The sequence below is a fragment of the Calidris pugnax genome, unplaced genomic scaffold, assembly GCF_001431845.1.
Source record: "Calidris pugnax isolate Ruff unplaced genomic scaffold, ASM143184v1 scaffold52, whole genome shotgun sequence".
NCBI lineage: Eukaryota > Metazoa > Chordata > Aves > Charadriiformes > Scolopacidae > Calidris > Calidris pugnax.
Genome location: NW_015090811.1, coordinates 2322738 through 2335600, shown reverse-complemented (window position 1 = coordinate 2335600; position 12863 = coordinate 2322738). Strand labels below are relative to the sequence as shown.

At 48.7% G+C, this 12863-nt stretch overlaps 1 protein-coding gene across 2 annotated transcripts in view; it reads left to right on the top strand.

The window, feature by feature from the left end:
- Positions 1–1220: 1220 nt before the first annotated feature.
- TNIK (TRAF2 and NCK interacting kinase) overlaps positions 1221–12863 on the top strand; it is a 156736-nt gene continuing 145093 nt past the window's right edge. For both annotated transcript variants that reach the window (XM_014938823.1, XM_014938822.1), the window contains exon 1: positions 1221–1282. The gene's annotated coding sequence lies outside the window, so the exon portion shown is untranslated. The remainder of the gene's footprint in view (positions 1283–12863) is intronic.

Sequence of the window (12863 nt, the reverse complement as noted above, 5' to 3'; positions counted from 1 at the left end):
TGGGTGGGCGGGCTTGGGTGGTCACAGGGGTGCTGGGACACCTCTGCATCCACCAGCATCCACGGGTATCACCTATCCGAAACTGGTGTGATGAGTACGGGAGGAGGAGGAGTGGAAGAGTATAAATAAAGCTTCTGGAAAGGGAAAACCCACCCAGAGGAGAAAATAACAGTGTTGGTTTATTCTTTCCCCACCCTCCCTTGTACCTCTTGGCTTGTGTCTTCTTCTAACTGTGCCGGTGGCTTCTGCACGCGTGTGGGCAACTGCCCTCCCCTGGCTGAGCATGGAGGGGGCCTGGGGATGGGTTTTGGTGCTTGGGTGCCACCTTCCAAATCATTGGCCCCCTCACTACAAGGCAGACATTGAAGTGCTGGAGCGAGTCCAGAGAAGGACAAGGAAGTTGGTAAAGGGATCTGGAGAAACAAGTCTTCTGAGGAGCAGCTGAGGGAGAGGGGGGTGTTCAGCCTGGAGAAAAGGGGGCTGAGGGGAGACCTTCTCTCTCTACAATGACCTGAAAGAAGGTTGTAGCCAGGTGGGGGTCAGTCACTTCTCCCAAGTCACAGGCTATAAGACAAGAGGAAAGGGCCTCAAGTTATGCCAGGGGAGGTTCAGGATGGATATCAGGCAAAATTTCTTCACCATTAGGGTTATCAATGTTGGAACAGGCTGCCCAGGGAAGTGGTGGAGTCACCATCCCTGGAGGCATTTAAAAGACAGGTAGCCGTGGTGCTGAGAGACATGGTTTAGTGGTGGTTTTGTCAGAGTTAGGTTGATGGTTGGACTCCATGATTTTAAAGGTCCCTTCCACCCTAGATGACATCCTGCCAGTTAGCTGAAGTTTTAATAAGAAATAACGACTATTGCATTTAAAACATGCACTGCCTGTTCGCATTTCAAGCAGATGCCCATCAGATGGGTCGGTGCTCACTCAGGAGCTCCGGGCTGGTACCTCCCAGCCCAGATGCTGGAGGTGGGTAGCAGTGGGCAGAGCTACCAAGGCTTCCACTCATCCTTACCGTGATGCTCATTATCCCTGGGCAGCCTGGAAAGCCTAAAACACTCAAAATATTTGCCAGTGGAAGGTTGCTCTCTCTTTGTTGAATGTTTATTTTTGCAGAAATCTGTAAGTATTGTTGATTAATTTATATATTTTTTTGCAGAAATCTGTAAGTATTGTTGATTAATATATTTTTTTTTTGTCTTCCTTTTCTCCTAGGATCCTGCAGGAATCTTTGAATTGGTGGAACTTGTTGGCAATGGTACCTATGGGCAGGTCTATAAGGTAAGGGCACCACCTGAAGTGAACACCTTTGCCTTGGCCATGTGTTGAACACGGAGCATCCCAGCACATCATCTTGGCCAGGTTTGACCCGTTCCAGGCAAGAAGCCTTGCTGAACTCCGGCTTTTTGGTCTGCTCCATGTAGCACACAGAGCTCTTATAATAAGCAATTCGTTTTAGTTTTGAAACTGTCACTAAAAAAAAAAAAAAATAAATCGCCTTTTTTTTTTTTTCTTCCCCTCTCCCCTCAGTTGCTTTTTATTGATTATATGATGAGGAGGGAGTGAAAAGGCTGCGCTTTAATAGATAAATCTCGATCTCTTCTAAGAGCTGAGTTTACGGCTGCAAGAGGCTGCCAAATGAGTTTGCCACAGTCCAGTGCTCTGCTCGCACGCCCTTCCACCGGCAGAAACCTGCTGCAGGAGAAAAAGCACCACCGTCAATAGGCTGGCTGGCTTGCTTTCCATTTCTGTAAACATCTGGAAGCAGCTCTCTGGATGAGAATAGCCAGGGGACTGCGGAGGACAGAATTTGAAACCCAGGGACCTCTTTACAGAAGTGTTTAAAATTGCGTGACCTGTCCCCAGCACAATCTGAGCTTGGAGGATTTCCAAAATTTGTCGTCTCGGTGGGGTGTTTTTGTGGATGATCCTTGCAGGGTTGGGGAAGGATTGAATTCTTTCCAAGTCTGGGTTTATCTGCAGTTAATATTTTTTTTTGGGGGGGGGTGGGGATGTTTCAGCACGGTTTGCATGAGGAATTTGCCAAAATATTTTTGGGTCTGTTGGGAGACAATAGCTCCCTGGGGCCTCATTCTCCCAAAACTACTGTATGCATGGACACAAGTTCTGTATATACTTACACACCCCTGTGTGCACAGAGATCCTGTTCACCTGTCATGCCCATATTCCTTTGTGACTATAGAAAAGAAGATATCCGTGTGTTTGGAATATATCCATTGGAAGGTGCAGCTCTTGCCCCTCGTGCGATAAAAGATGACGAGCTGCCCCTGCTTGAAGAGAAGAAGGGGAGGGTGCTTTAAAAAGCTAACCTGTCAGGAATTATTTGTTCTGAATTCTGGTTTCCCCATCCTCCCACTGCTGGGGGGCTAATCCCGTCAGGATGAGGATGGGGGGATTGAAGTGAACTGAAGATGAACTGGAACTTCTGGACTTTCAAATGTGTGAATTTTTGAACTGGAATAAGTTAGGGTTTTTTTTTTTTTTCTTTAAAAAAAAAAAAAACCACACCACCAAAACTATTCTTATCAAGGTTATATTCCAGGGAGCCTTCCCCTCTGGTATTGGTTGTTTTTCCACCGTGTGCTCCCCGCCATGGGAGCTCCCTCCTGAACTGTTTTTCTTCTCGGCCGCTGAAACAATGGCGGAGGGTGACCTGATTTTCACTGGTGCATATTTCTAACAATCAGTGGAAACTATGCGCCTTGAACGGCCTCGAGAAAGCGTCGTGTTTTTGTGGAGAGCAGAAAAGGGGAAATCAGCTGGCTGGTGCTGGTGCACGGCTCCGTTGCTCGGGTTTTCCTCTCGCTGCCTCCGGTTCTTTCGGTGCGGCTGTGTGCTACCTCAAAGCAGGGGGGAAAAACCACCCAGAAACGTCCAAACCTAGGCTTTCCGGGAGGTGAACACTTCTGTGTTCCCTTTTTTCTCCTGCTGTACAAGAAAAAACACCAAACAAGCCCTTCTCTTAACTTTTTTTTAACTTGCTGGGGTAATGGGGTTGTCCCCGGTGTGGTTCATGGGGTACTGGTCCTGGATGGGATGGTGCTGGGGGGGGAATGCTGCCCCCCAAATCAAATGAGTGATTATTGAGGTTTGAGTTCAGGCTGAGACTGACTTCAGGGCTCTCTTGGACTGCCGTCTTGGAGTAGCACCCGCTCTGTAAACACGAGGAGACTTTGATATAAAGCATACAGAGCTGTTTATGGTGTCCCACCCTTAAACCTAGCGCAGAAATGAGACCTCTGCGATTCTTTCCCTCCAGATCCCACCGCTGTATTTATCTCTTGCAGCAAAACAAAGGGATCAGCTTCCATGACACACAGAACTTCTGGCTCCCTTCTAAAACAGCCATAGTCCGTACCTAGGAGCAATGTCCTCTCTAATTTGGTGCTTGTTCCATTGCCCTTTCAAACCCGTCTGAGCTGGGGCTGGGGTTTTCCCACCCCTACCCGAGGTGCACCACCGCTCTCCTCTCAGAGGCTGTGCGTTGTCTTTAGTTGTATTTTTAGATGTGGAAGGAGTAGTTCATTGTGGTGCCTGCTCTGGTGCTGGCTTCCTAGCCCCAGGCTTTGCAGGTCCAACCCCTGTGCTCCCTACCAGGAGCCATCACCTGGTGGGCATCACCTCCCCACCATCAGTTTGGCATGGCTGGTCCCTATCTGAGGTGAGCAGAGCAGCTCTCCCGTTGGGAAGAGGCAGATGGGAGATGTTTATTCCAGGTAGGGGAGAGCATCTTATGTTTGTGTGCTGAGAGACTGCCAAAACAGGACCACAGCCCTGATGTTTCCTCCAGAAAACCTGACTTAGTCAGCCACGTGGCCATATTTATGTTGGAGACTACAGGTGGTGACCAGCTGGCCTGCCCAGGACCTGGAGGGACATGTGCTAGGTGCAAACCTCCCATTGATCCCATGGGATGGAGCGTGCAGTTAAGTTGTTCTGATGACTGGATGATATCTTAGCCTGACGGGGTGGGGAGCCTGAGAAGTATCTGGTAGTACCACAGTAGCAGGAGCCATCAGAGAGCAGTGGTTCATGGAGCCAACCTCTGGATCCGCTGTGTCGGAGAGGTTCGGGAGCCTCTTCCACAGCGCATCCCTTCTCCTTCCTCATAGGAGAAAAGACATATTGGCCAAATCCAGGGTACGTGAAGAGCTCCCACTGGGAGTGACCTCCTCTGCATGGGCACTGGGATGGAGCTCACTGCACGGCTTGGCTTTGATCCTGCTTTCTGGGTCATGATTCGAAGATCCCTTTCAGGTGGTACACAATGCTTCTGTAAATCAAAGCCTTGCTCCCTGAGGCTTGAGCTCCGGAGGCAAAGGTCACCTGTTCTCATTGATCTCTGTATTTTCAAGTGAAGGCTTTTCTTTGCTCAGAACTGCAGGTTAAAGCATCTCTGTGGTCCTTCCTGGCTCTGGCCATACCCCAGGGACACCTGAAGGCTGCAGGAGCCCTCAGCAGTGACCTGCTCTGCTTGCTCTCCTCGAGCCCCAGCCACCCGCTCTTCACTTGGGATAATTGCAGAGAGAAATAACACTCCTTGTTCGCTGCTTAACAATCTCTTGTGAATAGCTTGATTTTTATTTTAATGAGACCACAGTAGCAGGAGCCATCAGAGAGCAGTGGTTCATGGAGCCAACCTCTGGATCCGCTGTGTCGGAGAGGTTCGGGAGCCTCTTCCACAGCGCATCCCTTCTCCTTCCTCATAGGAGAAAAGACATATTGGCCAAATCCAGGGTACGTGAAGAGCTCCCACTGGGAGTGACCTCCTCTGCATGGGCACTGGGATGGAGCTCACTGCACGGCTTGGCTTTGATCCTGCTTTCTGGGTCATGATTCGAAGATCCCTTTCAGGTGGTACACAATGCTTCTGTAAATCAAAGCCTTGCTCCCTGAGGCTTGAGCTCCGGAGGCAAAGGTCACCTGTTCTCATTGATCTCTGTATTTTCAAGTGAAGGCTTTTCTTTGCTCAGAACTGCAGGTTAAAGCATCTCTGTGGTCCTTCCTGGCTCTGGCCATACCCCAGGGACACCTGAAGGCTGCAGGAGCCCTCAGCAGTGACCTGCTCTGCTTGTTCTCATCAAACCCCAGCCACCCGCTCTTCACTTGGGATAATTGCAGAGAGAAATAACACTCCTTGTTCGCTGCTTAACAATCTCTTGTGAATAGCTTGATTTTTATTTTAATGAGGGACCTCACCGGTGATGGTTTATCTCTCTAATTGAATCGGCAGCTTTTCTGTATTTTCTAATAATCCGGCATCTAATGTTACAGATTGTAAACTCTTTTGATAAAAGACTGAGAACTTGCTGGCTCCTGTGCCAGACATTGTTGCAGTAGGGGATTTTTGTGTCCTTGGATTTTCTCTTTTTTTTCTTTCTTTTTTTTTTTTTTTCTTTTAATTTAAGGTGTTTAAAGAAATGGCTTCAGGAACACAGTGAGTTGGACTTGGAGAACTGAGCCATCGCCTTGGTGTTTTTTAGCAGGTAGCTGGTGGCTGAAAGCAAAATTCTAAACAGGAAAATCACAAAGAGCCTTTAAAGTATTATCTAAAATGTGAAGAAATGCTGCTTTTATGTTCCAGAAACATTATTATTACTGCTTATCTCTGCTTTGCATTAGAGAGTAAGCAAAAAGTCCTTAAAATACTGTGCATGCTTAGATTGCCTGGATAAATCACAGCAGCAGGGCCACAGCTGCTGCTGTGTCAAACGCCAATGAATTTGCAGGTTGAAAGCCAAAGGGACACAAGGACTACTCAGAAATACCTTTCCAACAGGTTGTTACAATGCTGGGAGGGGAAGACATGCAGTGGGCTACTTATTGTGCACTGAATATGTTAAAAAACAGAGCAATTCCCTGGTGTTTTAGCCCTGCTTAGCCATGGGCGTTCCCACCCTGGCCCCTGCGCAGCATCACCAAAGCAGGATTTTGATGCAAGCCTTTGCAATAGCAGGGAAAAAAAGAAATAAATATCAGTAAATAGGTCAGATGGTAACCTTTGCCTCTCTCATCTTGTATAGTTTTACAACAGGGAAATAAATGATGCTGAGATTACACACTCACGTGCTTCTTCCCAACTATACCAGGAGGACAACGGTCATTAATGCCAAGTGCTGCTTTGCTGGGTGCCCTGGGGACGTGGCTCTCCATTTACAGCTTCAGCCAGGCTTTATTTTACTAGGGTACAAGATACAGGACTGTGGGCTAGCTCCGTGGCTGCACAATAACTATTGATTGTTTAATTAGCTGGTAAATGCCATATAATCACTAAGCCATTACGTAGCAGTATTCTGCGCTCTAATTTAGAGCGTGTGGCATCCAGGAGCCACAGGTCTCGCAGCTCCAGCTCCCCAAGGAGCTCCTCCACCATCATCACCGGATGGGGCAGAGCAGGGGTCACCCCCCAGGAGCCACCTCGGGGTGGCCACCAACCACCTCCAGGCAGGGCAGCTGGCCGGGGGCTGTCCCTGTCCCCCACCAGCCTGAGTTAGGCAGCGTTTGGAGAGGACTGTGATTTTTGTGATTGGTCTTCGTGGTGCTGCGTTGTGTCCATCTGGGGTGCAACACATGGTGGGGAAAAAAATGAGGAAATGCCCCGCTCAAGGTCTTCTGTCAGGGTTTATTTGTTTATTACCCAGCTGGCATTTGCCAGAAGCCAGGACTGATCCACCTGGAGGCAAAACCCCAGGTTTGACCCAGTAGATGAAGGTGTTGAGATACATGGGTATGAGAAGACGAATAAAGCATTTGAAATCCCAGGTCTCCTGTTGCAGGGCTGCCGGGACACTTTGGTCCATGAGTCAAACCCATGAGAATGTCCCAGGCACAACCCTTTTCTCAGTGACATTGTCCCAGAGTTTGCAGATGTGGAATGAGGAGGGATAACGCGTGTCCTGCTCTCCTGGGTGCTCTTTGTCCCTGCGCAGCAGCATCCTTCCTTGTGGCATCCCACTGCTGCAGGCTGGTGGGGCAGAAGGGGAATATACTTTTAGAAGATTGGGGGTTTTTTCCTTCTTTTACATTGTTCTTTTGGAGGGGGGGAATGAGAAAATAAGTAATGTGCGATCTGTGCCAGGTTTAGCTCGTCCATGGTCTGGCTCAACCTCCTCAAGTGTTGGGCCCTTGATCAGCCCTGGTGAGAACAGTGACTCTGCAGGCTCCTGGGTCATTATTAGCAGTTCAGATAATTAGCCGGAGTCAAGCATGACATTAATTGTTTTTAATAATCAGTTGTTTTATCGTCTCTCTTTCCAAAAGGCTGATGGTCAATAGTTTGGTAATTAATCACTGTTGCTTTTAGCCGCGTGGAAGAAGTTACCATGCTGCACACAATTAATATTTCCTGGGGATTGTTGCTGTAAAGAATTAATCTTGGTTTGCACACACGGCTTTTATGTGCCTTGCTCAAGAGACAGAGCTGAACACACGCAGGGTGGCTGCAGAGCGGGTCACGCTGCTGGCCACCCCTTGTCCCAGCACTTGTCCTGGGATGGTGGCATGCTGAGAACATGTGGACCTTGCTTTCCTGGGCCACCAGAGTGATTCAGAGCCCCAGCATCTTGCTGTCTAAGCAAACAGCTCTAACCCTAGATGGCCAGCTGTTGTGTTTGGGGGTGGAGTTTCAACTATTTCCCTTTTCCCACCGTCTGGTGGTTGTAAAATGAGCGTTGGTGCTGTGAAATGAGGTGTGACTTGAGCCAGGTAGGTCCTTCTAGCGTCCCATCCTTGGCGTTGGGTTCTTCTTTTTGGTTCCAAGGTTGTGAACGCTTTTGCTACATGAAGGACAGGCCGAGTGTGACCCCATGTCTCTGTGTGTGTGTAGCCATCCCTCGTCATGGTCTGATGGCCACGGCAGACTTGAGGCAAGCACACGAGGGCTTGGTCCCCTCTGATTTAGGTGGCTCCCCAGACTTTTCTATGGTCTGCTGCTGCTCTAAGAGCCTGCTCTGTAGGGCTGAGACAAGGAACCACCTGCAATTAACCAGTGCCGAGCTGCCGTGCCCCATCCAGGGCTCTTATTTCTGCTGGGATGGTTTTGGTGGTGGCTGGGACTGCTCCGCATCCACCTTCAGATACGGAGCCGCGTGGGTGAGCATCGGCCACCCGGCGTCTTCAAGGTCGCGTGGGGGCCATGCGAGCGCGAATGGATTTACAAGACTTACAAGCTGCTTTATAATCCTTCCGTATTACAAGCACAGTATTGAATATTAAGCCGTTGTTTCTGCTGGGATGGCTCCCTGTGCCGGCAGAGAGGGTGGTGGTGTCACCACGTGACGCCAGGGCTCTTATTTCTGCTGGGATGGTTTTGGTGGTGGCTGGGACTGCTCCGCATCCACCTTCAGATACGGAGCCGCGTGGGTGAGCATCGGCCACCCGGAGTCTTCAAGGTCGCGTGGGGGCCGTGCGAGCCCGAATGGATTTACAAGATTTACAAGCTGCTTTATAATCCTTCCGTATTACAAGCACAGTATTGAATATTAAGCCGTTGTTTCTGCTGGGATGGATCCCTGTGCCGGCAGAGGGGATGGTGGTGTCACCACGTGAGGATGCTCACCAGGGCAGGGGTCTGGTAGCCCCTGGTGCTGGGCTTCTTATCAGCTCTTCTGGGCTCATGGGAAGGGGCTGGGCTGGCATATTGGTATGTGATAACTCGTGCTGGGATTATCGGAAGGAAAAGGGGCCACCTCAATTCTATCAGCTTCCCAACGATGTTCCAATATCTCTAGAAGAGAAGGTCCTTTCCTTGCTGACTCAAAAGTGTGTGTGTGGGGGGGGGTTGTGTGTTTATGGAGCGGGGAGACTTGTTTTTGCCATGCAGGCAAGGAAGTCTTAACTGGAAAAAATGCTTAAAATGATGTTTCACTCAAAAATAAAAAATAATAAAAAAAAAAGAGGCAGGGAGAGGAAAAAAAAAAGAAAAAAGCAAAAGCTTTGTTACCAGAGCAACTGGTACATCTTGTGCTGCTTCATTTCTCTGAAACACAGAGAGAGCCCTCAGCCCTCCCTCCCTCCCCCCAAGAAACCAGCCCACACACACCTACACACCAATATGTCACATTAACTTCGCTGCTTTCTGAATAATATAAGGGAAAGGTGCTTTTCACATTTCAATCCTATAGAACGCAGGTTATGAAAGGTGATTAAAAATGTTCCTGTACTGCCTCCCTTTTAATCTCTGTTCCCTTTCCCCCCCCTCTGGAGTTAGTGATGGGAAAGGGCAGGGTGAAGGTCAGAAGCATCTATGAAGTGTTGTTTGCCCACTCTCCCTTGCGTTGATGGATGCTCTGCTTCTGTAGATACTGCACAATTTTGCAGGACAAAAAAAAAGATCTGCAATGGCATAAGGGGGGGGGGCGGGGAAGCTACCTTTGAAAAGATGCTAAGCCAAGTCAATGGCATGCTGCAGAGCATCGGTGGCATGGTCTTGCAGTGCTGTTTGTATGGGTGCTGGGCATGGATAGGGATGGAGGGAGAGCCTTCTCCTTGACTTGTGGGGATTAGAAGATGCTCTGTGCAAGCAACTGCTCTGCAGAGTTATGGAGAGCAACCACCATTTCCAGTGCCATCTTCTATTCCGTAGGAATGACTGGACTGGGAACTCAGACCTGTACGTTCTCAGGTCTCCTGTGAAGACATGTCAAGTGGGACCATTCACTGGTTGGTTGAATGGTCCTGGTATCCATGGGTTTCATGGCTGTGGACCAGTGCTGCTGGACGTGTGGCCTGTTCTATGCAAGTGTGGCTGCAGAAGAATAGTGGGAAGATGAGGATGTGGACACATGTAGCTATATTTAATACCAACGTCTGAGAAGACTCACTGCCTAGAGGTCTTCAAGCTCCCCAGGAGAAATCGGTCCATGTGAGCTCTCAGGCTGGTCTGTGCTTGTGTGGCCGCTCTTGAGGTTCCTCAAAGTCCCTTGACTGTGGTCAGGCTCTTTGGGTCCCTTCATGGTGATGTACTTGGGTGTCCTTCTCCCATCTGTGTTACTCAGCCTGGGAGATGGGGGACTGTGGAAAGCTGTTTAGAAAATAGCTGGCTTTTCAGAATCGAGGTTTTTCCATGTGAAAGCATCTTTCTCTCTTTCAGGAGATGCAGCTTCTTGTCCTACTGAAGCTCTTGTTGCTCCGTAATATTTTATAATAGGATGTAGTATGTTATAAGCGTGTAGTCATGGTCAGCAGGTGAGGTATGGATGCTGTAAGGCTCGGGTGGATTACAAAAAGCATTTGATGTTAGAATATGTCAATCTAATGGTAACCCTGGGCTGCAGAGCAGCAGATTAGGAGCATCTTGCTCTGAGTAGAAACTGGTACCTGCTGATTTTTGTTGTTGCTGTTGACTTGTTTGTAGCATTAAAAGGGTATTTGGTTAGTCTAGTGAACTGGAGACTAATGCAGTGTACAGAAAGCCTCAGGCCATGTTCCCGTTGTGGACTTCTCTGGTAACCTTTGCTAAATGACTCCTCTCTTCTCCTTTCTCATCCCTGCCCTCTCCCTATAAAATCAAGAATGGGGCAACACCGGTTTTGGGAGCTGTTTGGCAGTACCAGCATTGGAAAGCCATCTATGAGGAGATGGTGTACCCCAGCACCAACGTGTTGAAAACAGGAGATTGGGGGTGAGGAGCCACGTAGGGCTGTAGTTGGCCGTTAGTAGGTCAGCAAAGCAAAACAGTCTAAAGGAGCACTGAAAAGTAGGTTTGGGAGCTGGGAGGTATTTTGTTCCTCACAGCTCCGAAGGTGCCACTCTCAGCTAAGGCAGGAGAGGACATTTTGGAAGGTTTAGAGAAGGAGATGGGGAAGCGATAGCCTGTGGACGTTGGTCCAGGCTGTGTATCCGAAGCGTTCATGGTTGCTGGGAGTGTTTGTCTTCAGAGATGTTTCTTGCTTGTCATTTTTTGTCATCTTTTCAAATTCTGATGCAGCCTGACTTGCGGCTGACTCTGAAGACTTGCAGGCAAGCGATGCTGACGGGGAGCTGGTTGGAGCTCTGCATCTTCTCCTGGTTAGGCTTTGAAGGCTCGCTGCAGCGAGAAGTGTGTGTGTGTCTCTTGAAAGCTGCAGTTTATTCTTAGGTTTACCTGGGAAGCCCTTTACACTAATTACCTAAACACAGAAAGCGCTAAGCAAACACAGCCTGCTTCCAAATGTTGTGGGTTTTTTTTCCCTCCCCTCACATAAGAATGGCAGATTGGTGTAAATTTTTTTGTTGTTTAGGTCTTTACATATTTTTTTTTTTTGGTGTGTGTTTAGGTGTCTAAATTCTTGTGTTTGGATGTGCTCATGGAAGTATGTGGCTGGGAGCCCAACTCCATCCCCCACGTCCCCACCACACTGGTCCCCAAGCCCTCATCCCCCTCAGTTCCCCACCTAGGTGGCTGAGGAGGAGATCAGTTAGGGCTTCAGACTGCACTGCAATCAGCTGGAGAAGGATGCTAGAGACATGTGGGTTGATGTTTGTATCCTCAAACTTATCCTTTCCCAAGATTTTTTGCTTCCCACTGGGGCAGGGCAGTGCTTTTAAAGAAGTGTTGGTACATGCTTCTTTTCCATGTGTCGCCTCAGTTTTCTAGCAGAGAGGACATGAAGTACGGGGTGCATCCAGGAGAATCCACTATGGCCTGTAGGTCTGCGAGATGATGAGCAATCCCAGTGCTGGGTTGGGGCTGGTGGGCTTTCTCTTGCTGTGAATCTCTGCTCGAGTGCAGCAGCTGGACGCAGGGACTGTAGGAACCTCCTGGGCTGTTGGGTTGCATCAGTTGTGTGGTTGGAAGGGGGTTTCACCAAGGGCCTCAGCAGCAGGAGCACCCCGATTTCTACTGTTTTATAGGGGTGTTTGCCACCTGTGGCAGTGAATTTCCAAAATTAATACCCTTCTGCAGGTTTCTGGTTTTGTTTTTGTTTTTAATCCACTGTAAAGCTGAACCTGATGGCAAACCATACTTGAAGTGACCCGAGCGTGCAGGGGGCGAAGAGGGACAGGGAGGTAATCCAGCCTGATGTGTTTAAAAATGGAAGCCGTGGAGGGGAGAGAGATGCATAAAGGACAGAATTGGATTTCAGAGGTCCATAGTTAATTTTACAAAGCTGCCCAGCAGCCCAGCCTGAAAGCTCTGGCTGGGCTTTGTTAGCTCTCCACGGGCATTAAAGATCAAGAGGCAGAAGCACCTTATCTGGAGAAGACCCATTAGCACGACATGCTTCTCATGCTGGTGGTGATGCGTCACCTCGGCCGCAGGGAAGGTCTGATCTCATTTCAGTGGATATTGCCTTAGCTTGATGTAATTTTTTATTTTTTTTGTCCAGCTAGTGCTGGGTGGGGATATTTTTTCAGTAAGTCTAGCTATTGAGTTCCAAATAAACAAATAGTGTTAGCTCGTTACAGTTCTGCTCCCTTGAGAAATAGTTATTAACAGGGTCAGTGTGAAGAAATGTATTTTATGTTTGTCTGCGTGGTATCTAGATGGAGTGAGATCAGGCTTATGCAGTGAAACCACTACACTAAAAAAAAAAATTTAACTCATGGATGGCTCCTGGTTATTTAAAAGGTGTGATTGGTTCCTCACAGGTTGACATTGTGGTTTTCCTTGGAATACTGTTGGTGTGTGAACTTCAGGGTGGTTCCTCCATCTGGGCAAGCAGCCTTGGGGTGTCTACAGGGATTCCTGGTGGGACCCCAAGGGGATGGGTTGGGATGAGCTGGGATAGGAGCCCTCAGCCAAGCTCCTCCTTCAGAAACCCTGTTGTAATGGTAAGTAGTGGTCAGCGTGCCGGACACAGGGTTGGAAAGGAAAGCTTGGAGCTTGTTCTGAGGCCTCTCCTTTTCCTTTTTTTTTTTT